Genomic DNA, 19,068 nt, shown 5'->3' on the forward strand with positions numbered 1-19,068 from the left:
CAGCCTCAATAACCTTTTATCTTCTCGACTTCTTCAAACCTTTTGGATACGCCTGTCACTGGAAAGCCTTGAATCCGAAATGAAGAATAAATGAGGAACATTAACTACCATCATCGCCTCAAACGAATGAGATGCGAATAGCCTCTGTGAAATTCTGCCACTGACGGCTTGGTTTCCATTTACACAAAGGCCATCTCATCTGCATATTCCCGTCCCGAACTCTGAATAGAAGCACCTACTATCTTGCAGGTTGGCACCTCCAATCACATGCTCATTCACACATTACCTGTTGTTTTTCTGGTATGGACTAGAAAAAGACATTACGTTACTCGCTCCACCGGCTTTCTAAATGTTTAAATCTCATTCCTTGCAATATTTCATCCGATGCTATAATGAACGTTTAAAATAAATGTATGTCATAGTTTTCATTTTATTATTAATTGTTTTATTTTATCTACTAGCATCTCAAGTCTTGGCCTCCTAGTTGAGGATAAAGATAAGCATTAATTCCACTCTTAGCTAACAAGTGCCACTTTCGTCCAAATTGAGCTCTACATTAAATCAATTGGGTTATCGTTCCCAGAACATCTAAAGCTACTATTTGATGAGACACGCAACTAACATATACAAATGTACACTATATTTGCACAGACAATTATACGCAAGTGGCAATCATTATACAACAACTACTGGCCCAAGTGCTTCGTACGTTTCACTCCATAGACGCTTTCTCTTTCTGCGTTTCCTGTTTTTTTTTCCTCAGCGAAAGAAGGATTCCAAATTAGATGAAGATATCAGGTGTAGTAAGGAAAGAATATAATGTGAGTGTTTATCACAAAAGTAGTCATGCGAGGATTTCAATATCATTAGAGTTTTTCTCAAGAATGTTTTATTTGTACTTTTTCTTCGTTCACTTGCTTGGTTTTCCTCTTACTCACTATAGATGTATATCTAAACTTGTCTACATCTTTGTTTGCATAGTTATTACCCTTACTGCTAACTGAAGTGTCGGGAGACAAAATTACTGCCATGAAAAAGAAACGAAAAGTGGAACTCGGAGATTCAGATCTCATCAACGGGTCACAACTAGATTATTATTACTATTATTGTTTTTGTCATTATGAACACACATTTGTACGAAATAAGCAAAATATCTTATTAGCCTACTAATAAGGCTTCTAATAAAAAAAAATCACTGCACACAAATCGACCACAAGGAAGCGAAAATACAAACGCATCAGAAAAAGAAGTATCGTCAAATGCAACAGAAAATGGCAAATGAAGGTAGTGAAAGACGCAGAAAATAACTCTATACATAAACAAGTAGCTGTCGGAAAATGAATTGGGAAATGAAGGGAAAATAACATCTAGGTAGCATTGAAATAGTTTTGACAGACTCCCTTGAACCTACGAGTAGACACATCCACAACACAGCTTTTAGTTTTCTGTAAAAGAAAACTACTGAGACGCCTATTACATTAAAAGATTGGGTGAATGCCGAGGTACAGTACACGACCAATTAGGAAAGATGTATCTGGGATGCAGGTTCGCTTAACTTTATGAGACAATGTTGCCTACGAATCCCATCTCATTTATCATAAAATCACACACCTCTTTGTTTCTTTATGCATATATTTATTTCCTCTTTCTGTTGGTTTCTTCTTTTTCCTTTACTCTCTTTTTATTGGTGGTTCAATCAGCTCCTCTGTTTTTTGGGGTCATTTTGCTTTATTCAAGCATGTTTAGATAATTTTGTTGACTTTTGCCTCGCAAGTCACTCGCAATTTTGGCTAGGGTTACATTAATAATAATAATAATAATAATAATAATAATAATAATAATAATAATAATAATAATAATAATAAAGACGGACACCACACCAAGAGCAGTCCACCCTCAGCTTCCTAGCCTAGAGGATGTCTGGCAGCTCCAGACGAAAGCTCGCTTCAAGAGAGAGAGAGAGAGAGAGAGAGAGAGAGAGAGAGAGAGAGAGAGAGAGAGAGAGAGAAAATCGTTAATGACTTTGATGACTATGGTATCATAGTTTATCTGTAAAATTCAAATATATACACCAATTTTGACTCTGCTTATGATAATGACCTCTATAAGCGCTCTACTAGCCTGTTTAATTAGCACGGAAAAAGCCGCTATTCGGAAAATAGAGAAGAATCTCTACAAGTGTAACGCTGCTGGAGTAGCCATTACTTTTAATAAAGTATGCTTGAGAAAGGGTCTGCTTCCTAAATAATAATAATAATAATAACCATAATAATCATACTATAATGGGAGTAATGTCTGTCTGTCAGTCTGTCATTCAATCACGGCTAAACGGCTGGTCAGATGGGCATGAAACTTGGCAGGGTTATGGTGGGGACCCCTAAGATAGTTTGTAATGGGGTTTCATCCAACCTAACCCCCTCCTTTGTAGGGGGTGGGGGTGAGAAGGGATTCCCTGAAACGGAGCTGTTTCTGGCCGTGAAACGAGGCTGGTTATTCCCGTAGACTTAGTTACTTTATGATTTTTCATACATAATTTCTGTACAACTTCCCCGGAGAAAGTCGCGAATATTTCAGCTCGTACACAATAGAAGATGAAAATTATCATCAATATCCGCAAGATTTTTTGAATAACTTAAATCCATCGGGACTGCCAATGCACAAAATAACGTTGAAGAAGTACTGCCCGGTAATGTTGCTTCGGAATTTCGATCCTGCCAGTGGACTTTGCAACGGAACGAGGTACACCGTTATGGAGCTAAACTCCCACGTCATCGAAGCAGTGATAGCAATGGGCCCTCACACCGGCAAACGTCTGTTCATCCCCCGGATTCCTCTGATGCCTTTGGACAACCAGTTTCTGTTCCAGTTACGGCGCAGGCAGTTTCCCATCAACCTGGTCTTCTCATTCACTGCAAACAAGTCGCAGGGCCAGACTTTGCATCGTGTTGGCGCGTTTCTGCCGTCACCCATGTTCACGCATGGCCAACTGTATGTGTCGATGAGCAGAGCAACTGACTCTGCCAACTTGAAATTAAGCTGTGGACAAACTGATAATATTGTGTACAAAGAGGTTCTGTAGTAGGTATTTATAAAAATCGCCCTTATTTCAATATTGCTGAACAAATAGTACATATAAATTTTTCACTTCTGCACCCGTATTTTATCACTCATCGTAGATGGGTCAGGTTGCTAGTAGTAATAATATGAAGCTTGAAACCAGGATATCCCGGTTTAGACATAAGAGCACCAGCAACCAGGTCACGGAGGTAAGAGAGGAAATTGAAATCTGTAGTACTTTTTTATGCATACCCAAGGACTTACCTGGGCGAGCTAGCACAACCTGCAATTCAGCGATTTTCATTTAATTTCCGAACCGGGAACCAGTGATCATCCCGATAACTTTGCTTCTGGGTTACCGTATCCTGATTTCCACGATAACAATGATAACAATAGATGATGCCAGACACTACCAGAATAATCGGAACTACTCTCATCACCTGTTGCCAGTCACATAACCTTGCTTTATTGAATTTTTCGAAAAAACCACCGAGAAAAATTGTGGTGTAATTATGCTAACACAGATGAACAAAACTTGATCTATAAACCGCAGCCTCGATTACTATTTGATCCTCGACATCTGAGTCGGACCCTAACCTTGACTTCAATCTGCACATGAGCTGAATTAGTGAAGAATGTTGATCATACATATATGACGTTTATCTTGCTTGGTTCGAAAGTTGAGTTATAGGAAAGGATAGATTAATTTCCTATTTGACCTGTGACCTATAAATATGATTTCGACATTGACTTTGACTTCACTCTGCACTTCAGCGTCATCGATGATTGATGCATAGCAAAATCAAGATCTCTTTAGCACAGTTCAATATTAATGGCCAAGGTTATATTCCTAATGAAGCGTTGACCTGTTAGTATTACCTTGACCTTCTTGTACACATTTAAATCATTAGTGGTTCGTGTCTACCAAATATGAAGTCTCTAACCACCTATGACCTTGAAATTAACCATGACCTCACCTTGTAGCATTAGTGGATTAAGCAAGGTCGATGCGAATCTGTTTACTGCTCATTTCAAAACTTGTGGCCAAGGTTCAATTCCTCTGTGACCTCTGACCTCCAAGTATAAGCTAGACCACGCTTAAGCACGTCAGCTTCATTAATGAGGTATGCATGCAAAATATCAACGTATCTATCTTACATTCTTTAAAACGTTACGGTGAACATTTAATTTATATTTGTCATTTGACACCTTAAAAGCCACAGCCTTGGTAAAATTTTCGATAAAACCAATGAAACTCTGCGTAATCTTGTTAACAAGTAGACAATAAGTAAATAACAGTAAGTTGTCTGGCAGCATAGCTGCCAAGAAGCAAACAGACAGAGAGGCGAGCAGTAAAACAAAACCTCCGTGTCGGAGGACGCAAAAATAAATACCGACGTGAACATAAGTAGAATCATCCACAATGCTCTGACTAGATAAGAGACAAGGCTTACAGTTTAGCACAGCATCACGTTCCGCTTTTTTCGACATGTATGATTCGCATCCTTCCCGCAACCCCCTTTCCTTACTTTCTTGGAAATTCCGATATGAAGGTGAATAAACAACGTCCCTGGAGGAGCAAAAACACGCAAACTAACGAGCTCCTTTCGACGCAAAGCTCATTGCCTCGGGAAATTAAAAGTCGATTCCATTACTTCAAGGCCTGAGTTGTGGTGGGTGGGTGGTTTTCTTTCGTTCTGAGAGGGATTCCTCATAAATTTTTGAAATTGTATATATATATATATATATATATATATATATATATATATATATATATATATATATACACACACACACACACACACACACATATATATATATATATATATATATATATATATACGTATATAACTATATATATATATCTATATATATATATATATATATATATATATATATATATATATATATATATATATATATATATATATATATATCTATATGTATGTATATATTTATGTGTATATATGTAAGTATGTATATATGTATATATATATATATATATACATATATACAAACATACATACATACATCATATATATATATATATATATATATATATATATATATATATATATATATATATATATATATATATATAATATACTGACGTAAGAATCTCCAATGTTACAAAACTTGAACCAAACAAAAACTTCTTTCAGTTTTCTTCTGAAGATTGAAAAAGAAACCCACAAAATCACTTTGTAACTTGTTTACTTCTAAGTATTTTATATTTAATTTTACTCCACACTCGAGTACTTTCAGGCCCTATCTGTGGCCCATTTATATATATATATATATATATATATATATATATATATATATATATATATATATATATATATATATATATATATAAATGTGTATGATTATATATATATATATATATATATATATATATATATATAGATATATATATATATGTATATATATATATATATATACACACACATACAAAACATACATACTGATCTATATAATAATATCTATATATATAAATTATTATTAAATATATATATATATATATCATTATATATATCTATATCTGACTGGTAAAAAATGTTCTGTAACAACAGAATTCCATCTAATAAAAGGAGCCCATAAAAACACCAAAATGTAGAGAGAAAAGTACTATATTTCAGAGACTGCTGTCTCTCTCTTCAGGTATATGAATGAGAAAAGTTTACAGAAAAGGTGGTATTTATACCAAGAGATTCGTCCACAAGTAAGCCAATTTAGGTCACCCCCGCTGATAATCTTCCTTTGATCTTCTTAAGCGTTGGTTGAATGAACACTGCGTCGACGATGTCTGATGTCCAATTCCCTTTTGAGATGTTCATTACCTGCTTCTCTATTATTAAGGCCGATTCCATCATTTGACTCTTGTACCGGCAGTTGCTGCTATAAATTACACGTGACATATTCCAGTTTATTCTATGGTTATGTTCATTTATATGGTTGAAAATAGCCGAGTTCTGTTGTCCATACCTAACTGACCGTTTGTGTTGTATTAATCTCTGGGGAAGTGATTTACCTGTAAATCCGATGTAAGATTGGTCACAGTCCTGGCATGGGATCTCATATACCCCAGAGTCTTTGGGCGATGTCTTTTGTTGGACGTTAATCAGGGATTTGGCTAAGGTATTTGGGTACCAGTACAGGACGTTCTTCAGTTTTTAAGGGAAAAATTATCCCCCTATTCAGATCATTTCCCTTTGGCACTTGACAAAATAATAAAGTTAATTGAATTATGTGCATCTAATAACGTATTTTCATTCGGGGAATCATTCTACAAGCAAAAATTCGGGTGTAGTATGGGTAGTCCTTTAAGTCCTATTTTAGCCAATCTGTACATGGAATACTTGAAACTACAGTAATAAATGCAATAAAACCCAAAAACATGCTGTGGATGAGATACGTGGATGACATACTAACATTTTGGGATAATAAGTGGGGTAATTTTAATGAATTCCTCTCAAAATTAAACGCATTAGTGCCCAGCATCAAATTTAAAGTTGAATGGGAAACAGACAACAAAATTCCTTTTCTTGATGTTTTAATAATCAGAGACACGACAGAATACAAATTTACCATATACAGAAAACCAACGTTCTCACTTTCATATATTCACTACTTTAGGCTATCATGACAATACTATCAAGATAGGTGTAGCTAGCAACCTATTCTTAAGAGCCTTACGAATTTGTTCCCCAGATTTCCTGGAAAAAGAATTTGAACTAATTCGCAAGCAACTTTCATCTTTAAAGTATCCTGACCATATAATTGAGAAAGCAATTCAAAAAGCAAACGTAATTTTCTACCGACCCCCTAAAGACAAGACCAGAGACACACCCAACAATAAAATAAAAATTCCCCACCTGGAGACGATTAAGAGAGTAACTCACACCCTTGGGAAATCCAACCCTTTTGCATTTACCTACCCAAATACCTTAGCCAAATCCCTGATTAACGTCCAACAAAAGACATCGCCCAAAGACTCTGGGGTATATGAGATCCCATGCCAGGACTGTGACCAATCTTACATCGGATTTACAGGTAAATCACTTCCCCAGAGATTAATACAACACAAACGGTCAGTTAGGTATGGACAACAGAACTCGGCTATTTTCAACCATATAAATGAACATAACCATAGAATAAACTGGAATATGTCACGTGTAATTTATAGCAGCAACTGCCGGTACAAGAGTCAAATGATGGAATCGGCCTTAATAAAAGAGAAGCAGGTAATGAACATCTCAAAAGGGAATTGGACATCAGACATCGTCGACGCAGTGTTCATTCAACCAACGCTTAAGAAGATTAAAGGAAGATTATCAGCGGGGGTGACCTAAATTGGCTTACTTGTGGACGAATCTCTTGGTATAAATACCACCTTTTCTGTAAACTTTTCTCATTCATATACCTGAAGAGGAGACAGCAGTCTCTGAAATATAGTACTTTTCTCTCTACATTTTGGTGTTTTTATGGGCTCCTTTTATTAGATATATATATATATATATATATATATATATATATATATATATATATATATATATATATATATATATATATATATATATATATATATAATATACTGACGTAAGAATCTCCAATGTTACAAAACTTGAACCAAACAAAAACTTCTTTCAGTTTTCTTCTGAAGATTGAAAAAGAAACCCACAAAATCACTTTGTAACTTGTTTACTTCTAAGTATTTATATTTAATTTTACTCCACACTCGAGTACTTTCAGGCCCTATCTGTGGCCCATTTTCAAGAGATGTTTGGGACGTCAGGCTGGGTAAGGCCCAGCAGTCTTCTGGAACTTCTTCTCGTTGCGCTGTCATTTATGTGATGGCTGTTCTGGTTTCCTTGAGAGTTGCCAATCCCCTCTTGTCGCTCTGATATCCTGAGCTGATGGTCAATGGGATTAACCCTTGTGGTAAGGGAGTGGTCACCAAAAGTCTGTTGGGCAGAAAACCTAATCTCCAGGTCAGCAGGGTCAATCTTAGCTTCTTTTAATATCAAAGCTCGGCTTATGGGATCTTCTGAGGTAAAACCTTTGTTTCCTTCTATTACTTTAATCTCTCTGAGGAGTGCACCTTCTACTACCCTTCTGTAACTAATTTTGTTGCTTTTGTATATAAGCCTACTTTTTTTGAAATCAATCCTATGGTCATTTTCCCAACAATGCCTAGCTATAGCACTCCCCTGAGGGTTAAGCTGTACTGCCCTTCTATGTTCTTGGATTCTAGTCCTTATTCCCCTACCAGATTCCCCCACATATCTGTCTTCACAATTGTTGCAATTGATTACGTATACCCCCGCTACATCATCTGTATTACTGTTGTCTCCTTCCAATTTATTTTTACATACTTTGTTTTTTACGGTATTATCAAAGGTATATACAAATTTATATTTACTTTCTTTCATTTTTGAAGTGATTTGTTTCATTTTAGGCATAAAAGGGAGGGCAACTATTTTCTTGTTTTCTTTATTCCATGTACTCTCTACATTTGCTCTGTAAAAAAATGTTCTAGCCTTGTTGAGTGCCCTTTTTCTGAACCATTCCGGGTATGCTAATGCATCGAACCTTTATCGATGTAATTTATTTCATGCTCTATCTTGCAAGGGTCACACGTTCTCATTGCCCTAAGAAATAAACCTGTTAGAACCCCTATTTCTATATCGTGACTGTGAAAAGAGAAGAAATGAATATATGAGTTTGTATGTGTGGGCTTTTATATGTGCTGAATTCATATCCTGTTTCTTTTCTTTCAATGAGTATGTCTAAAAAGGGCAGTTTATTATTGTTACTTTTCTCTAAAGTGAACTGGATATTGTTATCAAACTTATCAATTCGTACACTGAATGATAATCGCCTACTTCCGAATGAACCATAAGAGCTTCTGTTAACCTAAGCGGCGATTGTGTAACAGGTAGCCAGTCGGTATGACATGGGGCCAGCCGCATTTTTCCAAAAATAATTGCTTAAAATCTCAAAGTTAATGTCTTCTGAAGCCGTTCGCTTTATGGTAAAAAGACGTATGAGTACACACATACACACATTTATATGTGTGTATATATAATATATATATATATATATATATATATATATATATATATATATATATATATATATATAAATCCATTTTTTCCAAGCAATGATGTTTGTTTGCTTTGTTTGCATGGTGTTTTTACGTTGTATGGAACCAATTGTTATTCAGCAACGGGACCAACGGCTTTACGTGACTTCGAACTACACCTAGAGTGAACTGCTATCACCAGAAATACACATCTCTGACCCCTCAATGGAATGCCCGAGAATCGAACTCGCGGGCACCGAGGGACAGGCAAAGACCATACCAACCACGCCACTGAGGCGCTCAAACAATGATGTTAGGTCTCAAACAAACAGAAGCCCTCTTAGCCCCAGGCTCCAAGACGGGATACATTATGCAAAGTGGACATGAATGCACTTTCTTGTGTTTCAGACGAATAGAATTCCTGACTTGAAAAAAGCATATACGTAGTACGCACTATTCCGTGTAAACAAAATCACATATCATATGCACTATGCCACTTCAGACCTGGAATTGCGAAGAAGTCTTATATTTATCCGCCTGTTTTTCATTTTCAGCTACACTTTACGCTTTTCTTGACCCTGCCTCTCTCTCTCTCTCTCTCTCTCTCTCTCTCTCTCTCTCTCTCTCTCTCTCTCCATCCTAGCTCAGATTCTCTCGTCTCTCTCTCTCTCTCTCTCATTTATAATGATGCACGGTCTCAGTGGCCGCTGTGTTCGGTAAGTTAATGATGCTTTAGCTACTTCTATAGTAATATGCGAATATCATAATTCGAGATAATAATAATAATAATAATAATAATAATAATAATAATAATAATAATAATAATAATAATAATAACAATCGTAATAATAAATGTATGGATGTCACTTCAAAACCGTGTGCATAAAAATGTACAAAAGGGGCTCACTGAAATACGCATAGGGTTTATCTTATTAATATCATGATAAACCAGTATAACCTTAAACACTGCCGGACGACTTGGCCAGAATTATACTAAAATTAATAATATATTTAGCTATATTTTTTACGCACTTCAGTCGTATCTTATTTCGGGAACATTAGCAATTTAATAATAGTTATCAAGCTGTTACATTCGGACCGACGTCAGTATGCGTTGTATTTCGAAATTTATGCTGTATTCTGTTGTATTCCATTACTGCACATTCAATATAAAAGACCGAATGAGGTGCATTCCCGTATTTATTCAACCGTCAAGAGCAAATTTCACTGAAAAATAAAAAGTTGAAACTGTCAGAGTTTGAAGAGATCTGTCCTTATATTCCGCTCGGGATTGCAATTTAAAAGTTAATTGATGTTTGCATTTATTATGAAACAGGATGCGTGAAGGTTTGTCGCTGAAAATAAGCGAGAGTATCATTCACAATGGTTTTGTTGCTTTTTATGAGTTTATATATATTTATATATCTATATATATATATAATATAATTATATAATATATATTACTATGATTTATATATATATATATTATATATATATATAATATCATATATATATATATATAGTATATATGATATATATATCATATATATATATATATAGATATATATATATATTATATATATATATATTATAGAGGATATATATATATAAGAGAGAGAGAGAGAGAGGTAAATAATGAGAGTGGAAGAAAATACAGACTGACAGAAAAGAAGAAAATAAAACGAAGAAAAATACTCTTTAGCAAAGAACCCAAAAAGACTTACCCGAGGGAATGTTGAAAGCCATAACAAGATTACTGATTAAAACCTCAACATATTCCAAATCAAGCCACTTGATAAACGCAGAACTCTAAACGTAAAGAAGTATCGTTTTAACACTGAATAATATTGTTCTATTATTCTAAAGGAAACACCCCCTTCTCATCTGTTAAACTCATGATGGAGTTGCATCATTATTTACAACAATAACAACAACAAACAATAACATTGATAATAATAACGTTACATCGCCAGAAGATATGTTTCGTAAATACCATCACCGAATATAGATGACGAGTGGCTTTCGAATGCAATACAATACGTAGTGTTATTAATTTCAACGGACGAAAGTAAAATTTCCCCTGTTCTCCGACTGAATATGAAATAATTACTGCATCACTCTCTCACTGGGAACAAAGTAGCATGAAACCACCAAACAAAGCCGCAGAACTTGATGCTATTCCAATAATAATGCATTTCCGGCTTGGGTGTCACCAGAAAGACCATATGAATGAACATAATGCATTAGTGGGCATATTCATTTCATACATGGACATGACTACAGATATATGAAGACCTACTCACTTATTTTATTACATGCCTTTCTCCTAAAAAAGATGAGGCCTAAAGGTGTCTGTGTCCCTGCCTTCATATTCATATGTATATATATTATACATATATACATACATACATACACACACATATATATTTATAATTGGCTCATATAAGATATTGAAAGAGAGAGAGAGAGAGAGAGAGAGAGAGAGAGAGAGAGAGAGAGAGAGAGTATCTGCGCATCTTTCAGGTAGATCTTCAACAGCTGAAAGAAAGAGAATCCTATAGAAAACAATTTAAAAAATTTGACCGTAAAATACTTCATACTGCAACTGCTTTGATTTTTATTTTAATGTGTATAAATTTGGGCTGGAAAACAAGCAATTAGATTAGCTTGTCTGCCCGCGTGAGTGAATACTTCTGACAAACATGGAATTTGCAAATGTAAGTCATGGGGTAGAAACGTCGACAGATGGGCCTACTTCGAGTGTCCTCAATCACGTTCCCCCGTCACTTTTTCCTACAGAGGGTGTATCATTCATCGATCCAGCCAAGGGAATTTACATAACGCAAGAGTTCAGACATTCCTGAACTCGCCCCACATAGATAAGCCACGCAGGGAGGAGAAGGCGATGAATGGGGAGAGAGCCAGCAACACGAGAACAGGTGGATGAAAAAGTGGACATAAGGAGAGGAGGAGAAGAGAGGAAAAGCAAAAACGAGAAAGGAAGGGAATGCTAGCAGTTGAGAGGAAGAATACGGAGAGGGTAGGGAGGGACTGGTATGTTAAAAGAAAATATTTCTTCTTGTGGAAAAAGAGGATAAAGAAAAGAGAGGGGAAGCGAGTGATTGATCAAGAAAGTGAATATTTCAAGACAGGCTTTACAAGGGAGGAGGAGAAGAGCCGCGAACCGCTCGTCCATCTTTAGAGGTGGATTGACATAACACTGTCAAGGAATAAAGCTACGGCTGCCGGCTGTTTTCAAGCTACCAGACGTGAGCGATTTCAATCTTTGCATCAAGGCATTTTGAAAACACCAGAAATCTGCACGATCTCGCTCTTGGAGACCTTTTCATTGCTGACGTCTTTTGGGTGTTTTTTCATCCTGGAGGTGCATAAGGCCACGAAGAAGCGCAGCTAACTTTAAACTGGAGCACTGATATACATACGTATTTGCCATAGTTAGTTTTGATAATACTATATATAGTCTAAAGTACCATGGACATGCCTCCAGTGTTTATATGGAGCATACTACGGTGTCTATCATTGTTAGTTTATATAATCAAATGAACCACATGGAACATTCGCATCAGGACTCTCTCTCTCTCTCTCTCTCTCTCTCATGAATTACGTAGTTAGGAGGACAGAAACCAGATGATAACAGATAGCAATATAGAGTTGCAAACGTTTGTGATTTACCTCAGGCCTTATCATCCTAATGGATCTCTGTCCCGCTCCCTAGGATTCTTCTTCTTCTTCTTCTTCTTTTTCTTCTTCTTCTTCTTTTAGAGCAGTTTCACACATTAAAGTATAGTATGACACATACGCCATTAACTTGCTAAGCAGGAACCCTCACGATGGAAAGCCAGAACAACACAAGGAAAAGATCGCAAAAGAAAAGAAACATAGTAAAGTAAAGAAAAATTAACAAATGAATAATAAATAATGTCATCAATTAAATACAGACGTTTAGCCAGCAGTTATGAAATAAGAGACAAATAGGGAAATTACTTGCCCGACTCTTCAGACCGTCTATCGTTAAAGTGCATCCATCTGGGACGAGACCCAATCTCTATTTCTATCCTTCCCTCTTCAAGCGTGGTCTAATTGAAAACACTGAGTTACCATTCCACTGGCCCCGAATGAAATACACACACACACACACACACACACACACACACACACACACATATATATATATATATATATATATATATATATATATATATATATATATATACATATATATACATATATATATATATATATATATATATATATATATATATATATATATATATATATATATATATATATATATATATATATATATATATATATATATATATATATATATATATATATATGTGTGTGTGTGTGTGTGTGTGTGTGTGCGTGTATGTGTGTGTGTGTGCGTTTTTAAATCCTATGTAAACAGATCCTGAGTCAAGTCACGAAAACTGCAAGATAATAATTTCTGAACGAAAGAATGCTTTACGTTGCCTCGTCTTCAGTCTGAAGTTTTCTCGAGCGCCTCTTTTCCTGTGAAAGATGAACCAGGTCATGAGGGATGAAGGCAATGTACACTGACGCAATGGCTTCGTTAGTCTTCTAAAATTTGAAAAAAAAAATGCGTTTTGCAAATTGTTATCATTAGAACCACTTAGCATATTTTTTTATTCTTCTTCGGTTAAGTATTAACAGAAGACCTGGAAAAATATAAAACATGAAATCTTGAAATTTAAAGGTGAATACAGCATGTGAAATGTATGACACAAGAAGGTAAAAACCGATAGAAATTTGAGTCTGAAAAAGAATGTAGAGGTCACATGTGATAAATGGGAAAAGGTTTGTAGAAGGAGCGAAAGGTGAATGACAAAAACGTGAATCCAAGAGGAATTACAGGTAAATTTTATGAAAGGAAGATATTATATATCGCGAAAGGTAATAAGAATCATATTTAACCGAAAAAGGTAGACAAAATACCTAAACATTTACTCATATAAAAAATCATAACCATATTATGCATAACATAACTGACCTACATTCCTATCGCTCGAAGCGCAGTCAACGGGATTTTGACCCCAACAAAATTATCCACGTATATTAAGCTAATCCTAAAACAAACAAAAGCATATTACAAATTTGAACAAAGAACGCACTCCCGCATGTCATCCATCACACCCCACAAAAAAAAAAAGTGTCATGAAAAATATTAGGGTAAAAATCCCCGGATATAGAAGTTGCCAATAAGGAAACACGTGGAGAGAATGAGAAGTCTTTTGTGGGTCTTATCTGTCATAAAGCCCCTTCCAAAGGGCGCTAACGAGTCCCAGGTAGTAGAACAGGAATGAAACATCTTTCTATTTATCTGTCTATCTATCTATAAGTATATATATATAAATATATACATAAATACATATATATACATTTATGTATATATTTATATATATACTTACAGATAGATAGATAGATAGAAAGATGTTTCATTCCTGTTCTACTACCTGGGACTCGTTAGCGCCCTTTGGAAGGGGCTTTATGACAGATAAGACCCACAAAAGACTTCTCATTCTCTCCACGTGTTTCCTTATTGGCAACTTCTATATCCGGGGATTTTTACCCTAATATTTTTCATGTTTCAGTTAAAAAAGGATTCATCTCTTTTCATGTATTTAGCTATCCAGGAACGTGAAATGAAGGATGTGCCAGCATCCCCGGCCTCTCTGATTGTTATAGCCCGGATTCGGTCAATCCATCTAATTTCCTCCGAGTCGTTAGCCATGGCTGTATCTAACTCCGTCACTCAGTCTGAAAATACAAAAAATGTAAAATGAAAAATAGCTTAATAGAAACTTAAGATAATGTACTTGGAGATAGGCTATAGTAGAAAACTTCATAACTTTCCATTTGTTCTGTGGACGGGGGGTTCTAATTTCGAAACACCCGGTAGATATAGATAAAATATGCCACAATGGTTCTTTTTTCTTCCTATTTATGTCCTATTGGAAATAAATGCGAGTTTGATGCTTTAATGGTTATTGTTTGCTTGTCCATCCATGCGTTTATCCTTATTTAATATTATTGTTTATAACAGATATATATATATATATATATATATATATATATATATATATATATATATATATATATATACTATGCTGTAATAGATTAACAAAGGCTCACAGAACGTAGTATTTTTATTTTCCGGTGGCTGTTCCGCTTGCGTGTTTGCAAGGTGCATTTTCGTGTTAATATGTACAGGTATAGATACATTATAATTTTGTAATGCTCCCATAAAAACATACAAACACAAACGCACGTATAACGTTTTATATATGCATATACATACATACATACATATAGGTGTATAGTACTTTATATATATATATATATACTATATATATATATATATATATATATATATATATATATATATATATATATATATATTATATATATATATATATTACGAAGGAAAAATAAGCAACGGAGTTTCAGCAAGATCTTTCGACGTTCAACGTCCTTTACTTAACTAAGTAAAGGACGTTGAGCGTCGAAAGATCCTGCTGAAACTCCGGTGTTTATTTTTCCTTCGTGGCTTATACCCTTATTTATGGATTTATCACGTTCCAAACTTTCGTGATTCAGTTATTACGAGTTTGTAAGGTAAATGTTGATAACTTATTATTAACATTTGCATGCACAGATATTTGCTTACTGTATAATATATAACCACATATATATTTCTGTATATATAAATATACCTGCATATCAAAACACCTAACGTAAAGTTAATATTGCTGAGCTAAAGGCCGGGAACGTTGAAAGGGAAGGCGAAATGCATTTGGAATAGAAATTCGTCTTTCATCGAAAAGAGAAAGGATCTGTATGCTTTTATTTTCGCTGAATTGGACTCCTCCATGACGCCTTTTTCCTACGTAGTGGGTATGGAATATTATTTAAAAAAAAAAAAAAAAACATTGGAGAAAACGTAAAATAAAACCTTCATGCTGCTTTTTATTGTTCATTATTACAAGGAGTTACAAGGATTAGGATGTCTCAATGACTTATTAATCCATCCGAACAGACATTGTGCGCTCACTTATCTCGAGGAGCAGGTTTTACTATTAATTCACAGTGTTCTAACGATTTTGTCCTGCTCTCTTTTGAACTCCTCTACACCGCTGCTGTTTTCCAACTTCTGTTGGCAGTTTGTATGTGAAATAGTCCCCATAATGACACGTGTTGTATCTCTTCAGTTCTAGTTTCCATACATTGTACCTTGTCTGGTTTTCGTTAACGTAAATAGGCTACTGTCTACGTTTGTTATGCCTTTCAGTATTTTGAATGTTTCTGTTAGTTGTCCTCGTAATCGTCGCGTTTTTAAGTCATACATGTTCAGGCTCTCTAGTCGTCTTTGATAACCTATTTGCCTGATGGATGGATTTATCTTTGTGGCTCTTGCTTGTATCCCCTCTAGACTTTCATGTCCTTTCTTAGTGTTGGTGACCAAAGCTGTACTGCATATTCAAGATGAGGTCTAACTATTTATGTGTAGAACTGCAGCACCGTTTCCTTGCTTCTGTATCTGAACTGACTCTCAATGTATCTCACTAGCTTCTGTGCCTTCTTTTCAGCTTTTATGCACTGTTTTGTGGACTTTAAGCCTTGGTAATAATGACTCCAAGGTCTTCTTCTTGTTCTACACTATTTATGTAATTTCCAAGTAGCATGTACTAGTTTGCATGAAGGTTCCAAGTCGGTATTCACTAGGTTTCCTCTATTGTCTCTTAAGGAACCTAAGTAATTTTCTATTGATTTCCTACTATTAATATGCGCAAAGAATAGCCGTTTTTAGTATTTGTTTTATTGGTATACATCTAGAGCGTCTTTCTGTGTACTCATCTAGAAAGGTTTCCCAGTACTTGTCTAAGTCGGTTTTTCTCGTACTCTAGATTGTTAACATACTCCTTTAGGTTTCTTAGGTCTCCTCGATGGTAGTCTAATCTCTTTAGTATCTTCTCTTGTTTTTTGTGAATATTAATATGAAATGTAATAATTTTATGGCCGCTTCTGCCTAGATTTGCAACTACTGAAAGGTCAGACTCTAGGTTATCTTTTGTTGATAGGACGATGCCTAGTAAGTTGTTTCTTCTAGTAGGTTTGGAACCCATTGGTGGGGGAATTCATTTTTGACAAATTCTAAGACTTTCGTTCTAAGTTTGATGTGGAGGCCATAGTGTCCCAGTGTACTGCTGCACTGAAATCTCCCATTGTTATGCAGAGTTTGTTGTTTATTTCTTATCCTAGTAGTATATACAGCTCTTCGTCGGACATTTGTGGTTGGTGGGGAGGTGTTTACACTAGCATTAAGGTCATCTTCTCCCCTAGACTGCTTATACAGATGGCAATTACTTCTTGCATGGTTGTAATTATTCACTCTATAGAACAGAGGTGGTCTTTTTCATATAACATAACGCCTCCAGCTTTTTTATTGAGTCTGTCGTTTTTGAACAGATTATGTCCAGCTGTTTGGTACTCTCCTACGAAATCTCTCGTTGCCTCATGTATCCATATTTCTGTGATATCTATTATATCAAATTCTTCACTTGCAATCAATGTTTTGAAGAGATCTACTTTGTTCCGAATAGACTGTGCATTAAAATGTGCCACCCTGAGGGACTTTTCTATCTTCTCTTTTGTCCTCGGTGGCTTTATTCGTTTCCTTTATTTTCCTTATTTCCTGTAGTGTTATTACTAACCAAATTCTGGGAGCTTTCAAACATTTTCCCTTGAAAGTTCAGTTCACTGAGGTGTTTCAAGAGGCTTTTGTTAAGAGGGTTTCCTAGTAATTTTGCTCCTTCCAAATTCAAGTGAGTTCCATCTCTTTTATATAGTTTTTATTCTCTACAAATCTGTCCTACAAATTTAAAAACCTAACATCCTGTTCTTGGCATATTCGCTCTGGTCTGTCTTTGATTCCAATTGCCTTGTTGAGGGAGCAGTGACTTACATTGGTTCTAGGCAGAGGTCCTACAAGAATGCCGTTACCGGGTTTCTCACGGATGTTTTCTTCAACATTCCTCAGGCTGGCTACAAGACCTTCTGTCTGGCACAGTTCTTCCACCTTTTAGAAATAAGTCGATTCATCCTCCCTGCGCTATGATTGCACGTTTTCTACTTTTTACTGATATTCTTCACTACTTCTCTTATGCTTTCATTAACTTCTCGCTCTAAGTTATTTTAATGAGAAGAGAGAGAGAGAGAGGAGAGAGAGAGAGAGAGAGAGAGAGAGAGAGAGAGAGAGAAAAAATTTTTTTTTTTTGTATATAATAACGCAACTACACACACACATACGTGTATATATACTACACACATATATATATATATATATATATATATATATATATATATATATATATGTATGTATATAAATATAAAATATACTGTATATATGCCTGTGTGAATGGTATCATGCGTTTAAGCAAATGTTCTCTGTCTCTCCCTCTCTCTCTCTAGATCCACATGAGAGAACATGCTTTGTTTATATGCACACAACGACACACACATACACACACACACATATATACATACATATATATATATATATATATATATATATATATATATATATAGTCTGTATGTGTGAATGTTTGAGATTACCAGTAAACCATTAATCTTTGAAAAGGTGCGGAGAGAGAGAGAGAGAGAGAGAGAGAGATGAAATTTAGGCGCTACGAATGTCTTCCTTTAACTGTGGAATAAAGGCTGTTTCTCCTGATTCCTGAACTTCTCTGCATCAGTCATTTCATAGGCTTAAACAAAATGCTCATTCATCAGCCATAATTATCAAAGTACCTCTCTCCTTTCTCTCAAAGAGAGAGAGAGAGAGAGAGAGAGAGAGAGAGAGAGAGAGAGAGAGAGAGAGA

The 19,068-nt window shown here is 35.4% G+C and overlaps 1 protein-coding gene across 1 annotated transcript in view; it reads left to right on the forward strand.

The window, feature by feature from the left end:
• LOC135222196 (uncharacterized) overlaps nt 1-19,068 on the forward strand; it is a 208,696-nt gene that overhangs the window by 2,338 nt on the left and 187,290 nt on the right. The window lies entirely within an intron of this gene.

The sequence above is a fragment of the Macrobrachium nipponense genome, chromosome 3 (assembly GCF_015104395.2).
Source record: "Macrobrachium nipponense isolate FS-2020 chromosome 3, ASM1510439v2, whole genome shotgun sequence".
Lineage (NCBI taxonomy): Eukaryota > Metazoa > Arthropoda > Malacostraca > Decapoda > Palaemonidae > Macrobrachium > Macrobrachium nipponense.